At 41.3% G+C, this 23,678-nt stretch overlaps 1 long non-coding RNA gene across 1 annotated transcript; it reads right to left on the reverse strand.

The window, feature by feature from the left end:
* Window positions 1-1,506: 1,506 nt before the first annotated feature.
* Window positions 1,507-16,599, reverse strand: LOC310828122. The gene is made up of 4 exons (XR_014556696.1): window positions 16,207-16,599; window positions 9,913-9,995; window positions 6,556-6,783; window positions 1,507-1,953 (listed from the first exon to the last, which is right to left on the reverse strand). It is a non-coding gene; the product is annotated as an uncharacterized lncRNA (long non-coding RNA).
* Between the last annotated feature and the right edge of the window lie 7,079 nt (window positions 16,600-23,678).

Genomic DNA, 23,678 nt, shown 5'->3' on the forward strand with positions numbered 1-23,678 from the left:
CTTCAGCAAGCATGGACAAAGGTCAAGGATGATGGGAAATGGAGTACAAGCTCTGGAGGGTCACAAGTTCCCCAGCAGGTAGAAGTAGTGAGAAACATTTTTTTTGCCTGAGGGATACTATTCAGGGGAAGACTTCGTCAAACAGTGAAGGGAGAACATAGCCTTCACTATGAGAATTGTGGTGAGAGCCTGTGTGGTGTAGTGGTTAAGAGCAGTAGACTTGTAATCTGGTGAACCGGGTTCGCGTCTCTGCTCCTCCACATGCAGCTGCTGGGTGACCTTGGGCCAGTCACACTTCTCTGAAGTCTCTCAGCCCCACTCACCTCACAGAGTGTTTGTTGTGGGGGAGGAAGGGAAAGGAGATTGTTAGCCACTTTGAGACTCCTTTGGGTAGTGATAAAGCAGGATATCAAATCCAAACTCTTCTTCACGCCACTACACCATGATACCCAGGAGAGGCTGTTTTTGGCTGTAGAACCCAAGATTTGGAATAGCCTCCCAAGAGAAGCACACCTTTCCTGCCTCCTTTTAGACTGGTGGAGAGAACATATTCATTTATTTGTCTCTGGTTTTGTTTTGTTTAATTTCAAAAATCTTACGCTGATCACTGGTGCTTTAAATTTCTTTGTATTTTGTGGTGACTTGCTTGGTTTATTCTGGATTTTATCTTATTGATATTATCTTATTTTTGTATTGCATTGCTAATGGTCATCAGCTACTTTGGTAATAAAAAAGTGGTACTTTTGCAAACTGGAGAAAATGCTGTGAGAAGCACACACCACAACACTACCCAGCCACCCCTTTGGCGATCCCAGCATTGGCAAATGTTTCCCTCTCATAAGAACACTCCAAACGAATAACCTAGGCTTTCAGTCCACTGATTTGAGAGATTCAAACAAAAACACCTGTAAGTGGCAGCCTATTCCATTCTTTCACAGCTAAGAAGAGAAACGCTGTGCAGATGAGTTTATTTTTAAGCTCTGGAAGAGCGAGGTGGGCGGGAGGAAGAGTTGGGCATATGTTCTTTTGTTGTTAAATCTTGTGCTTTTCACACCTATTAAACATCTGCTTGACAAGATGTGTTCGCACTTGACAAGCATCTTCAAGGAATGTGAGCATTTGCTACAAAATTTCTGTTCCTTGAAAAGTACAATCCAAGCATCAATATTGTCTTGTTCCTATTTGCTACTGTGCCCTGATAACTGCCATTATGGAAATAGGATAGTCATTCAATAGCAAGTGGAGCACAGCTAAAAAGCAGCTTCACTATACTATGAGTCAGAAGAAACACTACCACCAACTGGAAGTCTTAAGTAGAATAGCTTAATACCATTGGCTCTGTTTGGATAACGCCTTAGACTCACCCTGACCCCTTATTTAATTACAGAGTGAGAAGTCAATCAGAAGTTCAAAAGTGGATACCTGTGCATTAAAAAGAATATCAGCAAACCACAGCAACACCAAAGTCTTCCAGTTTGTCTCTTTTTCATCCTGGGACATGAAGTTGTGTAAATATTATCATAAATATTTTCTCTCATATTTAGAGATAGTTGAAAATGTCCATTTTTGTTTCTTTCAGTTTCTCACTTTTCCACTCTTCGCCACATTTCCATTAAAAAAAAAAGTCCTTGTGAAAAGTCATCAGCAGTTCAGTGCAAATTTATCCTGATATATACACATTCTGCTAATGCACACATTTCTTAAAGCAATTTCTCCTAACACACTGTATTTTTGTATGTTCTTCTCCCTAATATATGCATCTACAGGCACACTTTACCCTGTTATAGGCATTTCTGCACAGAATACTTGGCTGGAGAACTGCATTGCAAAATTCAGAAAAGTGTGAATGTCAAAGGATAGCTGTGTTTCGTAAAATGTAAATTAGCTAAACTCATTGTTAAATGCAAACTGAATTGAATTTCTCTCCAATCTCTGATCATTAGTGGATCTGTTCTGTAAAAGAAAGAAAGAAAGAAAGAAGATGGAGTCAGAGAACCACTTACAAAGTTAATGCTGTCCAGCACAGTCAAGAATTTCAACACATATCAAGTGCAGAAGTTGTTGGATTCCAACTCCCATAAGTCTCAGCAACCATGGCCAATGGTCATGAATAATCAGAGGTGGAGTCCAGCATCCTCTGGAGGGACACAGGCTCCCTAACCTGGGTGCTAAGTAGTAAGAAAAACATTGCTATTCATGGAGGGTATTGCTGAAAACAGATTTGAGCAACTTGCATTAGGAAGGCAGCTCACATTCCAGAAATAAATGAAAAATTTAATGTGTGATGAAATAGCCCATCTGCGTCCATTCCAAGTGCCCAGTATAGGAGCCATGATAGCCAGCAGTGTGACAGAAACATCCTGGAATACTTTCAGTGGATGCCTACGGGTTATCTTCAGATAAGAACCCTGGGAATAACAACTCTGAAATAACTGGGAACCTTGGTTGCAAGAACGAGCCCATTGCCTCCTGCCTTGTCAATTCCTGTTGCTTCAAGCCACCAGACAGCTGTTAGGAACCCAAGCTCCGAGGATCGACAGACCTTATGGCGTCTTCAGAGATAAAAGCCGCTGCGGAGCTGATTATCCAAACCCAAGGCGCAGCCCCTGCCTTTCAGCGGCCGATCAATAACAGTAATGCATAATCGTCAGTGTTCGCATTATCTGTTGTCAAACGGGCAGTGTTCTTCTAACTGCCTTCAGGTAATACTTACAGATGTAACTTGAGGGTTGCTGGTGATTTTAGGAATGAGATAGAGAGCACCATCCAACTTTTTTTGTTGTGCACTGCAATCCTGCTTAGCACACCCGCCTCAGATTGTAGACTTTGCTGTTATCTTTATGTTTCAGCGTGTTACGTTTGCCTCTCTTCCTGTGTGTCATGATCCAAATGTGTGTGTGCATATACCCGTCACCTCGCGTACTTGACAAAGCATATTTTTGCCTACAAAAGCTTCTGCCATGAATGAAATGTGTCACTCTGGGCTAGTGTGGTGTAGCAGCTAAACCAAACAGACCCAGGTTCAAATCCCCCCTCAAAGATGAAGCACATTAGATGCCCTTGAAACCAATTTGCCATCTGCTAGCCCAATTTACCTCATAGAGCTATTGTGAAGCTATGCACACCATCTTGAACACCTTAGAAGAGAAGCAAGATTTTAAAAAGTAATAATAATCTGAGCCTGAGGTGGGATTAATCAATGCTTGCTTGCTTGCTTGCTTGCTTGCTTGCTTGCTCATTTCTTCCTCCCTCCCTCCCTCCCTCCCTCCCTCGCTTCCTTCCTTCCTTCCTTCCTTCCTTCCTTCCTTCCTTCCTTCCCTCCCAGACTTTCTGCAGGGATCAGCTGCATGATTGAGTTTTCCATATGACAACAGGTGTGGCACAGGAGCATGTCACATGGAGAAAATGGCTTTGCAGTCCAAATTGAAACAGATCAAATTTTACCCATAGGCCAGACCAATAAAACCATAAATTGATATGGTGTTCAAAACAAAAAATCTAAGTTCCATAAATAGGCATAGTACAACTTCCTTAAGATGCCGGGTGAAACAGAAAGGTCTTTGTCATTGTGTTCAGTCTATGGTGATTACTCTGTGAGGATTAATTCACATTTGAAGAGTAACTATTGGGTGTCACAATCAATGAGCAACAAACATGCATTCATCAAGCTGCTCTGTTCAGGCATTCATATACAACTAGAATCATGGGAGTGTGGAGTCAGCCTCTCCCTTTGCAACCTCATCAACTCATCCACTCACTGGGGCAGAAGTTCTTCTAAAGAGGGACGCCTACTCCATTCATGAAGGCACACTGTTTGATTTTGAACCCACAGGGTTCCAACATCACACGGAGGTCTAAATCATGCAGGAAGGCTGCACATATACAGCAGGTTCCCAGCTTCACATCCTCCTCCTCTTCCAACGCATAAAAGGTGTTGAGGCCAGATGATGAAGATGCAACACAATCAGGGATTCTTCAAGCAATTATAATTGTGTGAACTCCCGAATCCAGCCTGCGAGTCTCTAAGAAGTTGCAGTACTTCTCTTTTGCTACCACAGATCAAAACGAGCTCTTATCTGGAATTTCCTGATCTTATGCCATCCTCTCCTCTTCTACATTTCTCCAAGAAGCTATTTTCTAGTTTAACCCTGCTAATTTTAATTTCCTGACCTCCCCGATACTAGAAAAAAGCTTCACAAATCTATTTAACAACACAAAAGCATCAGACCTGGCAGCACAATCCGTCTCTTTTTGTCGTCAGCCAGACAGCCCAAAAGAAAGCTGTAAGCAGTTGTGTTAACAAGAAGAACACAATCGCCCCCTTTTTTCCCAGAAAAAAAGGCAATCAAGCACTGTTGTCATTTGAAAGTATACAGCTCTGTTCCTGATGTTAGATGCTGAAAGTGCTTTTAAGACTCTTTAAGCCATTGATTCACCTGCAAAAAAAAAATAAAAATTAACCCCATGCCATGCCACAGATCTGAAAAATATGCACATAAATGCAAGCAACTGGATCAGAGTGCTGCTGAAGAACAGTTTACATCAAATCTTTAACCTAGTCTTCAGATTTTAAGGCTTATATGCAACTAAGTCCTAAACCTCTGGAAATCAATGACCCTGAGTTAGTCATGCACATTAATTTAAATGGGTCTACTCTGAGTAGAATGGGACACAGGTGGCACTGTGGTCTAAACCACAGAGCCTAGGGTTTGCCGATCAGAAGTTCGGCAGTTCGAATCCCCGCGATGGGGTGAGCTCCTGTTGTTTGGCCCCAACCAGCATTTGTTCATAGCAAAGCCACTGTTATAGCAACGCATAAAAAGGGGGTGGGTGGGCTGGGAAATCTGGCAAGGAGACGAAAGGAGGAAGCCCCCCCCCAGCCGTGCCATGGTTTAAACAGCCCATGACCACACCCCTGGCTGTGACAATTGGACAGCCGGGCACGTGGCAGGGCCAGGAGTCAGTGCAATGAGGGTGGCATTCCTCCAGCTCCCAGCTCGATCACTAAGAGGTCCCGGATGCCCAGTCGCAACACCGCCCACCGGGAAAGGTAAGCGGACTTGTGGGACAGTAGTAGTTGACAGACAATGCTGCAAGAACAAGCAGAAATTAAAGGAAGCACAAGGGGCTCACAAGCCACATTAAACCAAAATATGGATGTAAGAAATCTGTGTGCAACACGTATTTCCAAACCTCTGTTTGTTTCTGCAAAGAATCCACCATTTGAGTTGCATCTCCAGGGATGGGAAACCTGTGGATCTCCAGATGTTGGACTCCACTTGCATCAGCCCCATTGGGTCACCTGGAAGGTCAATGACTCCACATCACTGTTCTAAGAATTTATTTATATTCCCCACCCCCAAGCTTTGGGCTCATTGATTGAGCATCCCTGATGCTTGCAGGCCTTTGAGGAACCTTGACAAACTCTCCTAGGGTTGACTTCTCCTAAGGCACAGCATCACTTGGTTTCTTGCATGGTGGGTGACTGAGGGATGTGAAGAAGTCCACCAGTGAAGTAGTAGACTGAAGTGATCCGATTGTGAAATATGCCAAGTCGGATTGCAGGAACACAAAATTGTCCTTTTGAATGCTCTTCATCTTAAAACTAAAGCTCCCTTCATAGGGTGGACTGCATGGGGTAAACATTGGAGCAAGGGAAACTATGCTAAAACCTTCTCCCTGGTGTACTACATGCGGAGTGGTTGCTTGAGTTTTTACATGGCGGTAGAATTCAAAGAGATGAATCGCCCGCCCACCTGCAGCCTCCAAATAGATCTGTTAAATTAAAAGCCATACCTACTAAACGTTTCCTGTTGAATTTGTTCTATTCAGATGTAATTCTTTGCCTGATTAAATCTTTAAATTGCAATTTCTCTGATTCCGTGATTATGCTCTCCCCCCCCCCCAAAGCACATGGAGGCACTTTGAAACAACTATAACTGCAGCACACAAAGCAGAGTTCACATCCCACTTCAGTCAGGACTCATGGGCTGTTTCTGACCTACCAAATGCAAAAATTGATCTCATCTCCTCTCTCTCTCTCTCTCTCTCTCTCTCTCTCTCTCACACACACACACACACACACACACACATACACACCAGTGTTGTAAGAGTGAACAAGGCATGTAAACAACTTTGTAATTAAAAGTAATTTATGCCTGATTGGAAAATACTGTTTAGTCTTTATACAGCACTTACTTATACAGTTATACAAACACATTCTAATGCTTGTCAGGCATCTTACCACAATTATAGATATATTATTGTGCTTCTTAGATCTCAGATTTGAGCAAACATATTTGAAAGAATCCTTTACAAAGGAAGCCCTCTTGCACTTGAATGTGACAAAAACTATTTATCAAGATTATAATCTCCTTTTTTAAAAAAATATGATATAAACGAGTCACTTAAGGTGCAGCTAGAGAAACTCTGCATAAGGAAAATCCAAATTTCCTACAGTGTCCAAGAGTGAAACCTTTAAAGGGGGGGGGGGGAGCTGGTTAGACATTTGCAATAACCAATCATGTAAAAATATCTCATGCAATGACATTTTACCTCACGCTGTTGAAGACCAAGGTTCAAGTCTCTTTTGTGCTTTATTTATGAGTTCAGGCACCACTGTGGTGTTCCAAGCTTCTTTATGAGGGCAAAAGAAAAGATCAGACTTCCAGTTCTTTATCTTCATTCTCATTGTGTTCATCCAATCACCAGTTGTGGCCATTATTTCTTAGGCTTCTTAAAAAGCAACTTCTCTCCTGGGCTGACGCATTTTTATTTTTATTTCTTTAAAGGAAGGTCAAATGAAAGACTCAGATATGAGAACTGAATTTCAAGGATCAAGATTAGCTTCTTTTACTCAACAGCTCCCTGCTACTTTCAAGTTAACCTTAACGTGCCAGATTCAACACAGCTTTGAAATATATGGGCCACTAACAGGATTACAGCTGCTTGCATGTCAGGGGGTCTTGCTGGTAATACCGCCATATTTTCCTCCATTTTTGACCATGTTTCTAAGGCCCTTCCTCTCCGGCATTTGCCCAACCCTTATCAATCCAGCTGCTCTTGTCAGAAAATCCTCATACCACCCCCAGTCCTTCCTATACATCCATATGGAAAGTAAGGTAGCAATATTTCATGTTAAAACAGCATGCTATGCAAGTGAGGTGAGGTCGCCAGATGGAAAATATCAAGAACCTATTGTGTCTTTTATTGTTGCACAGGAGAGAAGAATTTCAGCAGGTGCAGCTTCCATGACACCTGCTTAAACGCCCTCTTTTACCCAACTGTTAAAAGTGCAAGAGCACATCCTTCTTTTCCATCCAGCTTCTTTTTTAAAAAAATAATAATAATAATGCAGTTTTCCCTCCAGCAAAATACCATCATCCTAATTTTTGTTTTGGCCTGGAATATATTCCCTTAACTCACATCTTCCTTGCTCGCCAGAACATTTAAATTATTAAGGTTTCACATGTATCGTTTCACAAACGGATGTTTGTGTGACATTTTTATGCTCTCCCAAAGCTTACATTTGCAGGGCTTCATAGTTAGAGAGAGAGAGCCACAACTGGCTATATAAATCTAAGCTACTTCGAGCATAAGCACAGGAAGGTGCAGAAACACCACACTCTCTAATTTTAGATTTGTTTGCCTTCCTTCCTTCCCGACTCTCCTGCCTAGGAGGCCATCCTTTACTGTCAGTTGTATTTTGACTACGACTTGCACGCCATCACCTTTTCATGTTTTGTCATCAGGGAACAATCAGCAAACCCACATAGGAGCATCAAAGGCATCTCTACAGGAAGGCCTAACTCATACAGTGACCCGTTTCCTGCTTCTGGCTACCAATTGGCTAAAGAAACCAAAGGCTTTGCGGCAGAGCGTAAGTGGGTCACACAAAGGTCACAGGAAGGGCAGCAGCTAAGATAGTCAGGGAATTATTGTATTAGCTGTTGAACCTTGAAAGCCACAAGTTCCCTATAAGTGTGTGCCTCTCTTCAACCAATATAACAGGTGAGAAAACTGCACCGCTGCAATGGGTTCTATCTATATGATGCATTGTATGTGCTTCAAATGACACTACCTCCACAACTCTTGTCTATTTGTCCAATTCAATGAGGCTGGTACAAAACATGAAGCAAGCTTAGCCCTAAATGTGCTTGCAGCATGTACTCCAGCTTGCCCCAATGGCATGTCCTTGAGCAATAATCAGCCATGATTTTTCATCATGAGCAAGCAATGAAAGATACAGGTGGCTCACCCTCATGTATACACACCATAGCTGTTAACATTTTCCTTTTTTTAAGGAAAATTCCCTTATTCTGAATAGGATTCCTCACATGTCCCCTAAGTTCTATGGCAGCTATTGAAAAACAGCAGATTCCGAGGGGCAAGGCAGTCCCTTACTTGACTTATCCTTCTCCCCTGTCCACTTCCCTCTCAGAATGAATTGTGATCTCCTAAGTCCCTTTAACTGACAGTCCATCATATGAGCCTTATCTGCAGGGCCGGCCCACCCATGAGGCAAGGTGAAGAAGGTTGCCATTTGGAGATCCACCTCAGGTGCCAAAATGTATTGGGCTGGCCTTGCTTATCATGGGGAAAGGACTAGAACATGGGTAGGCAAACTAAGGCCCGGGGGCCAGATGCAGCCCAATTGTCTTCTAGATCCAGCCTGCGGATGGTCTGGGAATCTGTGTTTTTACCTGAGGAGAATGTGTCCTTTTATTTAAAATGCATCTCTGGGTTATTTGTGGGGCATAGGATTTTGTTTTGTTTTGTTTCTCAAAATATAGTCCGGCCCCCCAAAAGGTCTGAGGGACAGTGGACCGGCCCCCTGCTGAAAAAGTCTGCTGACCCCTGGACTAGAACATACCTTCTGACATTTCTCTGATGAAAACAGGGACATTGCATTCCATAATGATGATTTTACCATTTATACCCCACACATCTTACTGGGTTGCCCCAGCCACTCTGGGCATCTTCCAACATATATAAAAACATAATAAAATAGTAAACATTAAAAAAAACTTCCCTACACAGGATTGCCTTCAGATGGCTCAGGGGTTAGATAACTCCATACCCTCCAACATATCCCCAATTAAAATAGGGACACCCTAAGGAAAAGTGGGACATTTCGGGATCAAATCAGAAACCAGGATGACTTCTCTAAATCAGGGGACACTTGAGGGGTCTGCTAGAACAAAGCAAATTCCAAAGCAATGTGTGGGTTGCACAATGCATACTTGGCCCCCTTGCCAGCGCCAGCCTCTTTTCAGCTCCTGTTTCCACATGCCACAATACCTGCTTGACAGGTACCAGATGCAATGGAGCTGGAATTTCTGCCTGGGCTCTGTTGTAATAAACCAGAGAGAACAGCTGTGCTTTTAAACATCACCCCTTCATTTTTAAAGAACTTGCATATGAGAAGCTCTTCAGGGGGGAATGGTTATTGCCTAAGGATAGTTAATAAGTATTTAAATATGCTGAAACACAAGCTGGGGGGGGGGGGAGAAATAAGAGGGTCCATCCCCATCCCCATCCCCATCTCCCATTTCTTAAAATTTAACTTAATGTGCAGCCTGTTCTATTCTGACGTTGTGTACTGGATAACCATAGATGAGCAAAAAATATATACTGTATGAAATAGAAAGCCGCATACCTAAAGACTTAACCAGATGCAAAAGTACTAATAACTCTTGTTCAAAGTGGAGAAATAGTCATACTAAATAGGACTAGAATATTAAATCACTGAAAACATTCTTGTTTGTAACCAAAGGTGGTTCCAATTGCTGAACAAAACATGTTACAAATAAACAGTGATTTGGCAATGTCTTTCAATTGCACCATCAAGCAAGCCATTTTCAATTTACTCCCTTTTACTTGGCTGTTTTTCATCTGCATTTTACTACTTACTTTATGACTTTTCTAATGTGACAATTTAAATATTTCTCCGTGGGATGCTTCCATTCATCATTCTGCAACTTACTGAATTTGCGCTGAAAGGTGAAAGGAAAAAAAGGCAGTGAACTTTAGAGAAAAGAGTTGCTCAGGTCATTCAGACTGCTTTGCTATATTTCAATAATAGATTAAATTATAAATTTTATCTCATTTGGTTTACTAATCTCATGCTAATAGCTGGTCTTTAGTTAAATATAGTCTTTTATTTATTTTATCTGATTATTAATTTTTAAATTCTCAGCTAGATGTTCTACATCTTTTGGAGTGAATTTTGATTGTGAGACTTGCAAGTGCTTTATATATAGATTAATGTAGCATAATGAAATATCATACTCATCTTCAAATCTGTTTAACTATACCTTCATTCATTTCATAGTTTAACTGTGCATCTATCGAACTGAAGTAATTCTGTTAATAAATATTAGTAGTCTATTCAGTCACAACCTGCTTATGCCCTAACATGTGTGTGTATGTGTAAAAGAAGTTGTGGAAGTGGAAACCTGGGACTGGGACCATGGCACACATTGCTGTTTCAAAGGCAAATGGGAGCGTGGAGTAATGTTCAGTGGGAAATTGTGCAGAGGAAAGAGTCAGACCCCCTCTCCAAGGAACACTGCAGTCCTGATCCAATTGAGCTCCACCATGGCTGGTATTCATTAAATTACCTGGGAATACGCACCACTGAATTTACTAGGACCTACTTGTGGCGCTGTGGGTTAAAGCCTCAGCGCCTAGGACTTGCCGATTGAAAGGTCGGCGGTTCGAATCCCTGCGGCGGGGTGCGCTCCCGCTGCTCGGTCCCAGCGCCAGCCAACCTAGCAGTTCGAAAGCACCTCCAGGTGCAAGTAGATAAATAGGGACCGCTTACCAGCGGAAGGTAAACGGCATTTCCGTGTGCAGCTCTGGCTCGCCAGATGCAGCTTTGTCACGCTGGCCACATGACCCGGAAGTGTCTGTGGACAGCGCTGGCCCCCGGCCTCTTAAGTGAGATGGGCGCACAACCCCAGAGTTTGTCAAGACTGCCCCGTACGGGCAGGGGTACCTTTACCTTTTACTTCTGAGTTAGGATTGCAAGAGGTGGACTTTGGTTTTTCAGATTTCAGCAGCACCCTGTGCAAGGCTGGAATTTCGTGTGCACACAAACACACACACCGCCTTCTATTCTTCTCAATTCACTATGTCCTAGTTGCGATGTCCTGTGGGTGAGCACCTAGGATGAGCACCCAGTGCAGTGGAACCAGTCACGCTGCCCTAAATCCACCTATGGGGTAACTCACTGGGGAGTTTTGTGTGAACAAGGTCGGAATTGCTCCGCACTGACCTTAACTATGTACTGCTGAACAAATTTAGGATCTGGCTGTGGTTTATTTTAATTCAGTCTAGTATAACCTTTGTAAGGTACTAAACAACAAACTGGATGACTGAATCACCCTTGTTTACAATTTGGGACAAAATAAAAAAGACCCTGTCTTTTTAATCTCTGCGAAGGTGGGAAAATATATTTGGAAGCGACTTCTTTTCAGGCTGGCTTAGAAGGTTTATTGCAATGCAATTTACACAGCTGGACAGGTCTACAGGTGGCTCAAAATGCATTAGAGAAAGTGACTTGACTTCTGCAGGGGGGGAAGAGACAGGAAGTCTCTCTGGGATTGAGGTTGTGCCAGGCATTAACACAGCTGACTGGATAGCAGGTGGCTGCAAGTATAAATTTCATGCTAACATATTCATTAGAGCTCCCTTGCCTCTGTCTTCCTGGAATTGTAAAGTGCTGCTGATATCACCCTAAGCAAGCCCGTGCAAGGACACACTGCTTTTCTCAGAACAGAGGGGAAAGCAAGCCCAGATGAATATGAAAAGAATGAACACTTCCACGGTCCTCATCCCTTTTTCGTCACCTCTGCAGAACATTGCTTTAGGGTGAGACTTTCAAATGCTGCTTAATAAGGGAGTTAGGTATGCAAACCTGATTCCATTCGTAGCTGAAATGGTTTGGAATATCTCAGCCTCAATTAATTTATTTATAAGAACCCAGAAGGTGTGACTGTGTTCTGCTAACTAGCCAATCTCTTCAAATACCAGTTTATAAACCCAAACACCCAAAAGGCTTAAGAGACATACTTTCTGTAAGGGTTTATTAAAAAGAAAGGGGGGGAAGATGAATATATCAGTGATGTTTGCTTTTAATTTGTTTTTGTTTTTTCATTAATAAATAAACATATTCCATAAATGTGCTGAATAAAACAAAAGCAGAAAACTCACTTCAAGAACAGTGGCAGGAAAAATTTGAACTGATGCCCGAAGCATAAGGTTTCTCTCCCCCACCCTGTAAGCTACACAAGACAGCATCATAAATCTTCCTTTTGACCTAGTTTAGCATATGCTACCTTCCTTGCTAAAATATTCACACACAATTAAATATCCATGGGAAGACAGGAAAGAGACAAGAATGTGGGGTGCCAGGGCTAGAGGAATCCATAAGGAAGACTGTAGCTCAGTGGTAGTGCATCTGTCTTGCATGCAGAAGGTCCCAGGTTCAATCCCCAGGGTTTCCCGATTGGGCTGAGAATGTCTGCTGTCTGAAATTGCTCTGAAATACTGGAAATTTGCTGCCAGTCAGTGTTGGCAGTATTGGGCTAGATAGACCAATGATCTGACTCAGTATAAAACATTTTCCTATGAGCAATCCACCACACTGAACAAGCTACCATCTCTGTCACCCAGAATTTAAGCTGGAGGCAGCCTCTTAAATGGAATAATTTGATGCAAGAGAGGTAGGACAGAGTCACAACCACAATTTTCATGTTCTGCCTTAACATATAACATTGTCTAAACTGGGTCAAAATACTGGTCCAACTAGCCTAGGACTGTCTGCATTGGTCTATAGCATTCAGTGTCTCAGCCAGAGGACTCCCCTCACCCCAATTCTACTCAGATCCTTTAACTAGATATCCAGGGATGGCTTATTCATGCTTTGGTGACATCCAGGCTAGTGCACAAGCTCTCTGTGTTGGGCAACCGTTGAAAATGGTTGAGAAGTTTTATCTAGTGCCGAAGGCAGTAACCCACGTGTTGATTAGTCCAAATGGATTTTCCACTATGGAATTGGCTCTCAAAGAAGGAGGGAGTGATGGCAACCAGGTTGGATGAACAGACATATTCATATCAATGTATACCAGCCATGATTGGTCCTGTTTGTCAATTTCCCACAGGCATCTGGTTGGTCATTGTGAGAAGGGGATGCTGGACTAGAAGAGCAATTGGCTTGATCCAGCAAACTCTTCTTATGTTCTCATATCTTGCTTCTCTTGAAGCAGCTGCACTTCTGGGTCGTAAGAAGAGCTCTACTGGACAGGACTGAATGCCCACCTGGTCTTTCCATAGCAACCAACCAGGTGCCTACAAGAAGTCCACAAGCAGGAAATGAGTACAAAGCACACACTCTCTCTCTCTTTATGCTTCCCAGCAACTGGTCCAAAATTGCGGTTTTGATCTTTAAACCCGCTCAATATCTTGGGTTTTGGTTTTTTCATGGGATATTTCATCTCATATAAGATCCCAGCCCTAAATCCCTTGAGGTGGCCCTGCCCAAGGTTCCATTTTATGTAGAGACCAGGGCAGTCTCTATAAGGAGCAAGGCCTTTTCTGTGGTGGCCTTTAATACTCTGGCACTTCCTTTCAAGAGAGGTTCATTCCGCCTCCCTCTTACTGTTTTTTTCAGCATGGAGGAGCATTCTTTTTTGTTCTGATTGCTTCTTGCTCTTGTTCCATTGACTGAGCTGTCTATACTGCTGTTTTACTATCATTGCTGTTTTATTGAAATTGTCTTGTGATTGGAATTGATTTGTGCTCTTTTATTGGATGTTGTTTTTATTCTTCAAACTGCTGTGACATTTTATGAACAGCGGTATAAAAATCTTTTAAATTAATACACCCTGGAGCTTGTGCTTGCTAAACATGTGCTCTGTCACTGAGCGATTGATTTGAAGTTCCCAAAGAAACATGAGATGTGGCTGCCATGCCTGCTGCCCTGGCCCCGGTCATCTGTCCCTCCTCTTCCCTCACCTGTTACAGCAAGCAAGATGCCTGGTGTGCCATATAGAAGCTGATGGAAGAGGGCAGATGAAAGGGCTAGGAAGGCCAAAATAGGCAGAGATACCGAGTGGCAAGAATCACATTACATTTTGAGGAAGGGCCATAGCTCAGTGATAGAGCATTTGTTTTGCAAAGACAGCTTCCTGCGTTTCTATATATCCAGTCAGGGGCTGAGGACCATTCTTACAAATGATTCCCAAAATAGAAGTAGTAATATATGGGGTTCCCAATACTTTGGCCACCTCATGAGAAGAGAAGACTCCCTGGAAAAGACCCTGATGTTGGGAAAGATGGAGGGCACAAGGACAAGGGGCCGACAGAGGACAAGATGGTTGGATAGTGTTCTCAAAGCTACCAGCATGAGTTTGACTAAACTGCGGGAGGCAGTGGAAGACAGAAGTGCCTGGTGTGCTCTGGTCCATGGGGTCACGAAGAGTCGGACACGACTAAACGACTAAACAGCAACAACAACAATATATGGGGGGAAATGGGCAATAATACAGAGGAGCCAAGTGTGAACACTCAGAAAACCCACTTCGACATCTGGCCTCTTCAGTTTCTCACACAGCAGCTCCCTACACCAAAACTATTTCCTTTTCTTTCTTTCTTTTTCATTAAAAGTAGGGCTGAGAACTATGGCAGAGAGCAATAAAGCAAATCCAAGTTCACATGCTGACATCTTCCACTCGTGCATTGCACCAAAACTAAACACCTGCATGCCTTTTCATGCCATATACTCATATTTAATGGAATTATGAAGATTTTGTTGTTGTTTAAACAGAGGAATAATCTTAATCAAATAAATGCATAATTGATATCACACGTTTGGAATGAGTGAGAACTGGACAGTGGAAAACTGACTTCTGTAACCGCTCAAATCCCCATGAAATATTTTTTTATATGTCACATATGCAAGAAGCAACCTGATCTTGAATGTCATCTGTTCTGAATTATACATGCAATTATGGTAAAATCTATACCAGATCGCATGTTATTCCTTAGGATTATGGTTCAATCGTTATTAAAAACTTTTAAGCACTTTCAGTTGGCAGATTTATGAAGTCCTTCATTCGGAGGCCACATTCTACAAGTCTGAGGTTCCCATCGTTTAGTTAGTCTTCTGGTATGGAGAAACACAAGGAGATTATAATTGGACATCTCACTGAAGTCTCTTAGTAGAGTAACATTTGGCTGTATTCTAGAGAACCCTGGTGTTTCTCAAAAACTTATTGGGAGTACGTCAAAGAAACCATCAGTAATGACAACAACCCAATGAAGTTTTGAATATTATTTTTGCTGTTTTAAAAATATGACCTGCCCTTCACCAGCAGGCCCCAGGGTGGGTTACAACAATTTAAAATACAGAGTTGAAAACAGATACCTGTTCTAGGACACAACTCTGTCAATCACAAACTAGATGTGACTGGGACAGCTCTGTTTTGTTTTGTTTTGTTTTGTTTTCTTCTTCATCATCAAAATGAAAAAGCCTCAAAATGACAAATACAACAGCTGAGAAGTTAAAAATAATAATTGTTATGTATTGAAGTTCTCACCCTGGCCACCAGGGGGTATTGTGTATATAGTTTTCACTCAGGTCCATGTACATTAATTTAGGCGGGAAACCCTGGGCTGTTGTTGTTACAATGTTGACAGCCGGCTGCCTATAAAAGCAGGCCGGCTGAGCTGTTCAGTTCAGTTCCAGCTTACTTATAAAGAAATACAGTGGTACCTCGGGTTAAGAACTTAATTCGTTCTGGAGGTCCGTTCTTAACCTGAAACTGTTCTTAACCTGAAGCACCACTTTAGCTAATGGGGCCTTCCCCTGCCGCCGCAGCACGATTTCTGTTCTTATCCTGAAGCAAAGTTCTTAACCTGAGGTACTATTTCTGGGTTAGCAGAGCCTGTAACCTGAAGCATATGTAACCCGAGGTACCACTGTACTTGGAGAAATCTCTGTGTCATCTGCTATGTCCACCCACTACATAATAATAATAATAATAATAATAATAATAATAATAATAATAATATAAAATCCAAAAAATGTTCAATAATTCAAGTTCCTACCCCAGAAAATGGTGGGACCATTTTACAGAGGCCAGCTAAGTTACCAAAGGCCGTAGTGAATAAAAATGTATTAGGCCTGGTGCCTGTTTGCACCTGTATCTCTGTGTAAAGTGTGAGGAATGAGATTTAATTTTATCAGAATTTAAATATAGGGTGTGCATTCCTGTAAGTACAGGGTGTTCGTATTTGTCAAGGGAAAGGTTTAACGCCTCCATTTCCTCCTGATCAAGATCCATCAGTCACCATCTTCAGTGCCTCTCACCAGAAACTGAAGACAATTCTTTCGGTGGCTTTTAAATTGATTTCTCTCCCACCCCACCCCCTGACTACTGCTCCTTTAAATGTCATTGCATTTGACGTTTTGTATTAGTGCTTTTTGGTTCTTTTGACTATTTGTACTTTAATGTATTTAGGCTACACTAAATACATGAAGATGAAGAAATACACTAAAAATGAACAATAACTGGTTTTATTTCTTGGCTTCTGAGGTACCGCTATCAGTCTGGCATCCATCTTGGAACCATTCCCCAGAAAAGAAACAAGCCTTGAGGGTGTGCAGTTCCAACTTTTTTCCTCAAAGAAACACTTTTGCCCTTTGGTCACTAGGTGGCAACCACATAAACATATCTTACATACTGTATTTTATGATGTTTGCATTGGTTCTGCTACCTAGATTTCCTGTAGGCCTCTAGAGACAAAAACAGAAGAAACACTTTGCTACTGCTCCTACTACTCCCACTTCTGAAAGCATAAAATAAGTCCGAGTTCAATATATCAGGACAAGCATTGACATAGCTTTGAATGAATTAGCAGTTATGACAACAACATTTCTGCTGAAGCAACTTCAGTCAGTCAGGCTCCACGTGTAATGTGAGTAGGAACTAAAGGTTTTTAGAAATGGTTGCATTGGGGGGAATCAGTCGTGGGCCGGGAAAGAAAAAGAAGGGGTATCTGACTAGTTTGGGGGCTTATTCACACTTTTCTTTGCTTTTTCCAGGCATGGTTCGTAATTTAAAGCTCCCTGTCCAAGCGCCTGATTTGGGGGGTTTTATTGCTCCAGAGCTTTCCCTGTGAAAACCCACTCTTTAAATCTCAATCAGGCCAAATGTCAATCTGCAGAAAACCCAAATTGACGTTTGATTCAGCTTTAAAGAGTTGGTTTTTGTGGGGAAAGAAAAAAAGGGCCCCTCTGATACAGAGCATTAAAGCACAGGTCTCTAGTTGGAAAGAGTGGGGCAAAAGGTAGGTGTAACTAGGCCCTAAGTCTTGTATATTGTATTTGCAGTAGCACTAAGTGAATTTTGCTGCTCCTTCAGTCATTGTGGGACATTTATAATCTTGCCAATACTATGAAGTCAGAAGACAAAACTGAAAATAAGGCAGAGAAAAATGGACCAGCTTCCTCATTCTGCTCTCCAGGGATCACCTCTATAATCCCATCCCAATGCTTCTAGCAAGGAAATGTCTCTACATTTTTACTATTAACCAATACTAGAAATCTGGTCTCTTTTAGAATATCTTAAGGCAAGAGATATCTATATAGGGTAACATCTTGTGTAAGCTATTTCATTTATTTCATTTTTTTTTTTTTTACTTTTGAAGGTTGAGTGAGAGTGACTGAACAAATGAGTTGAGCTGAACAACTGTCACTTAACCTAGTATTCACATTCTCGCTTTTCCTCCTCCAGGTACTTTTATCCCCAGCTTGCCTTGTTGGAAAAAGATGAAACTGGGAGGAAGATGAATGGAGATAAGAAGATGAAGAAGGGAGGTAAGGTGTGATTCGGCTCATTCACTCATGTGGTTCTTTTGATATTAAAAGTAGACCTAGGTGTGAATGGGACAGATATGGAAATGAGAAATGTGGCTGTTCCATCACCACCATTCAGGTCTCAACAAGCTTTTCACCATGTGAGTAGTGGGCGAAGTAAACTGCACTGAAACCTGTAGAATTTACTTCTGGAAGTCCAGTCTTTTCCCTATATGCATGGGCATTCCACATATTGTGCATCAGTGTTAGCAAGCACATCTTAAGATGGTCATAAAAAGGAATACTGTAAACCCAAAAACTATTAGTTTATCTATGTATCACTTCTCACTACAAAAAGTTCTAAAGCTATTAAAAACAAAACAAAAAATGAACACAGGAATAAAAATACATAAACATAATTAAAAGCATAACTAACTAACCTACCTACCTACCTGTGGCCATATAGAAGATATTGGACTACAACTCCCATCAGGCCCAGCCAGCATAGCAAATGGGTTATGATTTTATTTTCTCCTTTTCCCTATGCTGATAGGAATGTTTTTAACATTTTTCGTTTATTGTACCTCTGATATTGTATCTGATAAAGAAGAGGCTAAATGTGTGTGTGTAAGTAAGTAAGTAAGTAAGTAAGTAAATGGGACTTGAATTCCAGCAATAACTGGAGGCCTATGGATTAGCCACCATTGGATTCTTCCTAGGTCTTTCTTCCCAATTATGCAGAAAAATTGGGTTAATTTAGGGCTGCAATGTGTAGATCACAGATTCAGGACAATTAAAGGAAAGTACTTCTTCACACAGTGCATAATTAAGTTATGGAACTTGCTCCCACAGTGGAGGCAATGATGGCCACCTACTTGGGATGCCTTTAAAAGAACTTCAAGGCTGTTTAGTGTGTTTTTACAGATACACCTACACACACACACATGTACTATACCTTAAAGGAATGATACTCTATATATTTCTGTAAATTGTCTTGTACATATTCACCTCTCCTTTTTTCTTCCTTACTTTTTAAATTAAAAAAAAAACAGCACTCAAATATATTCTAGATAAATAAAGCAGAGAATAAACAACATATACCAACATTTGTAGGTGGAGGGGGCCACACAGTGGCCAAACGTGGAAAAAAGTAAACCCTGCAAAATAGGATATGCTTAGTAGATTTTCCTGGTACCCTCTCAATCTGACTATCTGTAGGGTTGCCCTTGAAAACTGGTTATGAGTATGGCATCTTGGCTTCCGTTAGGAACTGACAGCACTAATATCCCTCAATCTCAGTTAATAAGCAGGTGTTTTGCTTTGCAAGGTTTGACTTTTTATCTTTAAATTCCTAAACTGGTTCCAGTCATAGCTGTCAACTTTCAGATTTGAAAATAAGGGATCAGCAGCCTTACCTGTCCTGGGGACAGTCTACGGGATATCTAACAATCTGGGATAGCAGCAGGAAGCAGTGGGAAATGGCGCTGAAATAAGGGAATTTCCTGCAAAAAAAGGGAAGTTTGACAGCTATGGTTCCAATAAAACTTAGGGAGCTCATTCTCACATCTATACACTTCCAATTGGAGAAGCTTTATGTGCCACCACTTTTATTTATTTATTCATTCATTCATTCATTGATTCATTCATTCACTCACTGTACCATATCAGACAGGGATGGGGAGGCAGCAGTAAGTCAGCACAGCACAAATGTGAGATGGGAGATCAGGTAAGCAGCCCTGCCCTACCAACTGTGGCTGATCCAGAATATTAGGCAAATCCAAACAGGAAATTAGTCCAGGTAAAAATGGGGGAAGCAAACTTTTCTTCTCTCGGTGTGTGTTCCATTACATTACACAGTTCTGTGAGATGATCCCCTTCATCATGCCTGCAGGTTGGCTGCTTCTACAAAGAGCTTTTTTTTTCTTGTGGAAATAGCCATACTATGAAGAGCTCTCTGAAGGGACAATGAAGTAGCCTACTGAATTTCACATGTTTGGTTAATACGTACCTTGGCCATCAAAGAATTATTTGAACCCTGGCCACTTTTATTTTTATTTAGCTTATTTTAATTCCTGACATGCTAGTTTTAAAAATTTATTTTGTGTCTGCAGACACATACCAACTTGTTGTTGTTGTTGTTTAGTCGTTTAGTCGTGTCCGACTCTTCATGACCCCATGGACCAGAGCACACCAGGCACTCCTGTCTTCCACTGCCTCCCACTCATGTTTGTAGCTTCGAGGACACTGTCCAACCATCTCATCCTCTGCCGTCCCCTTCTCCTTGTGCCCTCAATCTTTCCCAACATCAGGGTCTTTTCCAGGGAGTCTTCTTTTCTCATGAGGTGGCCAAAGTATTGGAGCCTCAGCTTCATGATCTGTCCTTCCAGTGAGCACTCAGGGCTAATTTCCTTAAGAATGGATGCGTTTGATCTTCTTGCAGTCCATGGGACTCTCAAGAGTCTCCTCCAGCACCATAATTCAAAAGCATCAATTATTTGGCGATCAGCCTTCTTTATGGTCCAGCTCTCACTTCCATACATCACTACCGGGAAAACCATGGCTTTAACTATACAGACCAACTTAACTGGGAATAATTGTCAAGTGGACTTCTATATATAGGATATATAGGATTGTACAGTAAGTAACAGTTGGCTTTACACCAAATTTGCAAGCCTTTGTGTTAGCCCATGAGGAAACAACTTCAAAGTGGTACCTCGGGTTACAAACGCTTCAGCTTACAAACTCCACTAACCCAGAAGTAGTACCTGGGTTACAAACTTTGCCCCAGGATGAGAATAGAACGCGGTGGCAGCGGGAGGCCCCATTAGTGAAAGCGCGCCTCAGGTTAAGAACGGCTCCTTGTTAAGAACGGACCTCCGGAACGAATTAAGTTCGTAACCCAAAGTACCATTGTAGTTGGTCCTAATAAATGTTTGCAGTATTTTATACTAGACATTATTTTGGCACCCTCTCTTTCCCATGCTTAACACTAGATGGCACACAATAGCTACAGTAGCTCTTTGACACAGAAAGTCACAAATTTCCAATCCTAGTGAGGATGTCTATGGGAAAGTTTTAAGCTATATTGATTTTAGAAATTCTTGTTTTTGAGCATGTTCGCTTACAACTCAACCTTTGGCCAGCCTTCACTAGCCAAAGCAATTTGCTAGAAAAATGGGTGATCTCAGAGAATAAGAGTGAAAAGTGTCATTGAATTCTGCGGGATTCACTTTTGAGTAAACATGCATAGGTTTGTACGTTTAGTGTGTTGCAACAAAACAGCAAAGAGCTTTGCAGTATTCTACAGCATAATACATTTAGGAGAGTTTATGCTATAATAAATTGTTTTGGGGAAATGCAAATAGTGGATTCCTGTGGCATTTTGACAGGATTGCTGTCCAACAGAACAGGGCCAGCTACAGTGAAAGCCCTGCTCTGAGTTAATGTGAAGCAGTATCTTTGTTACTTGCAGAAGAATCTATCTTGCAGCTTACAGTGGAGATATATATACCTACTGGATGGATAAGGTATAAGGCAAACTCTCGAGTAACCTGATCCTGAGCTGTATAGAGCTTTATATGTTAGTACCAAAACCTTGAAGTTGGCCCAATAGCAGATTGGTAGCTAGTGGAAATCCCACAAGCAAAGTGTTATATGCAGGTGGGATTTTGCTTTCTCAAGCAACCTAGTCACTATGCTCTGCACTGTCTTGGCTTTTGTGACATGTTTGCATGTAATGTGTAGTTAGAGATTGTTGGTTTTTTATCAGTGTAAGTTATTTGCATCAGGTATGCCCAGCCATTAATGTTTTTGTACCTTTAGAAAAACAGGCATCTTTAGAAATACAGCTTTAGAAATGCACCTCTCTCCCGACATTTCCGGGTATGAATTCAGTTATTTAATTATTTCCCAGTGCTGCGCATATTTGGGGTTGTGAACAAGTTGATCTGCCTGTACATTCATCTGTTTGAAACACAAATGATTGCATTCTGCTCTTCCTGTCCTGTGGTCAACAGACCAGATACTACGTTTACCTTTGGCAAAAATTAGAGTTGTGCACCAGTAATGCACACCTTTTAGACAGCATTCACACAGAAATGAGAAAATATGCATCAGCTAGACCATTCAAATAAAATAAAAATGCATTCAATTTCTCTCAATTTCATGACACTGCTCTATTAAAACTATACTGTTAATATTCATATTTAACATTTTATTTAGCTCAAACAATGTGCTCAGTGAAAGTGCTAAAAGTTCATAACAATTAAAATGACAAAGAGTCTGATATTTTTAATAGCAGCTGCTCTGAACAGTAGCATTGAGTGGCTCAATACTGCAGTGATTTTGAATTAAATATGATGCTAACGTGTCTGGCACAATCTGAGCATTGTGTAAAAATGCTCCCACTGGTATAAATACCCCTTCCATGCACAATAGCTAATGAGTATATGAAAGAGCTCTTTCAAGACAACATTAAGTCGTTCAAGGAGATACAAACCCAGCATTGAGTGAAGAGCGACAGTGCATTTGCTCTAATGCGGTATATGAATCACTTACTATCCTTGGCAATGTATCAGATCCTTTAGATATATGATATGATCCTAGTGAAAGCCAATAAAATTCTCGAATCATCACACCTTGGAGAGAGTGTGGTTCTTTTTTTATTTTAAGTACTCCCTTCGGAAAGTTCCTTGTTGTTGATTTGTAGCATTAATAAAAATGCACCAAAATGCAATTTAGTTGGATCATACGAAATTATGACTAAGTAAAAAATGAGTGAAAAGACAGCAACCATCATTGCCAGCTTTTAGGTGCCAGGCTAAGAGACATGCCTGTGTGTCCAGGCTTCTGGTGAATTTGGACCATCTGCTTTGATTCTGGCTTCTCTGGTGGTGTTCATCTTTTAGCGGGATGGGATAGGGTTTCTGGGATATGCACTTTAAATATTCTGTTTATTGCAATTTGCTTTCTTTGTATCTGGTTTTTAATTGTATTTTTAGCCTTTTGTTTATTATTATGTCGCTTTGAGACCTTTTAGTAGAAAGTTGCAAATTAACACAGTTAATAAAATGCTAGGGCTAAACTTGAGTAAGCAGGAAGGGATGGGGTTGGCAGGAGAAGAAATTGAGGTTTGAGGTTGCAAGTTGCACAGGATTTGTGTTTTTTGTTCTCTGCGAATTGTTACATGAACTATACTGGAAATATCCTAATCATCCATTTATTTTTTTATTTTTAAAACTATTTCATATTTAGTGAATTATAAAACTGCAGCCCTTATGTCGTACACACTTTCTGCGTGCTTGTATCCTATTGTTAACTTTGTTGTCACTTTCTTCTTACACTTGGAGGCACAGAGGTTCATTTTGTTGTCCTGGAGCAATATGTCAGCTTTAGGGCAAGCTCGTATAGCTTGTGGCAATTGGCCTTATGGGCCAAATTGGGGGTGCCAAGCCAAAATAGGCACATGTGCTGGAGGTTGTCCACTGTTATGTAAGCATTTGAGTATATGCAATCAACCAGCTCAACAATTGGCCAATTGTAGGCAACAATTGGCCATAATGAAACTTATAAAAATAAGATGAAGATAATTGAGTCAAGTCAAGTTTCTTTAATAGTATCTTTTATACATTTGCATTGTAACCTTCGACTTTTGCCTAGGCTTTTGCCATTAAAAGTATATTAATATCCTTGTTTAAAAAGCAGGAAAGCTGTCTTCTCATACATTGACCAATGGGTACCATTTCCCCCCCCCCAAGAGATTGAGATTTTTCTGCCTCCAGCGCCTTGTGTCAATGAACTGTTAAACAGATAATGA

The sequence above is a fragment of the Podarcis gaigeae genome (genome assembly GCF_964106915.1).
Source record: "Podarcis gaigeae genome assembly, chromosome: 12".
NCBI lineage: Eukaryota > Metazoa > Chordata > Lepidosauria > Squamata > Lacertidae > Podarcis > Podarcis gaigeae.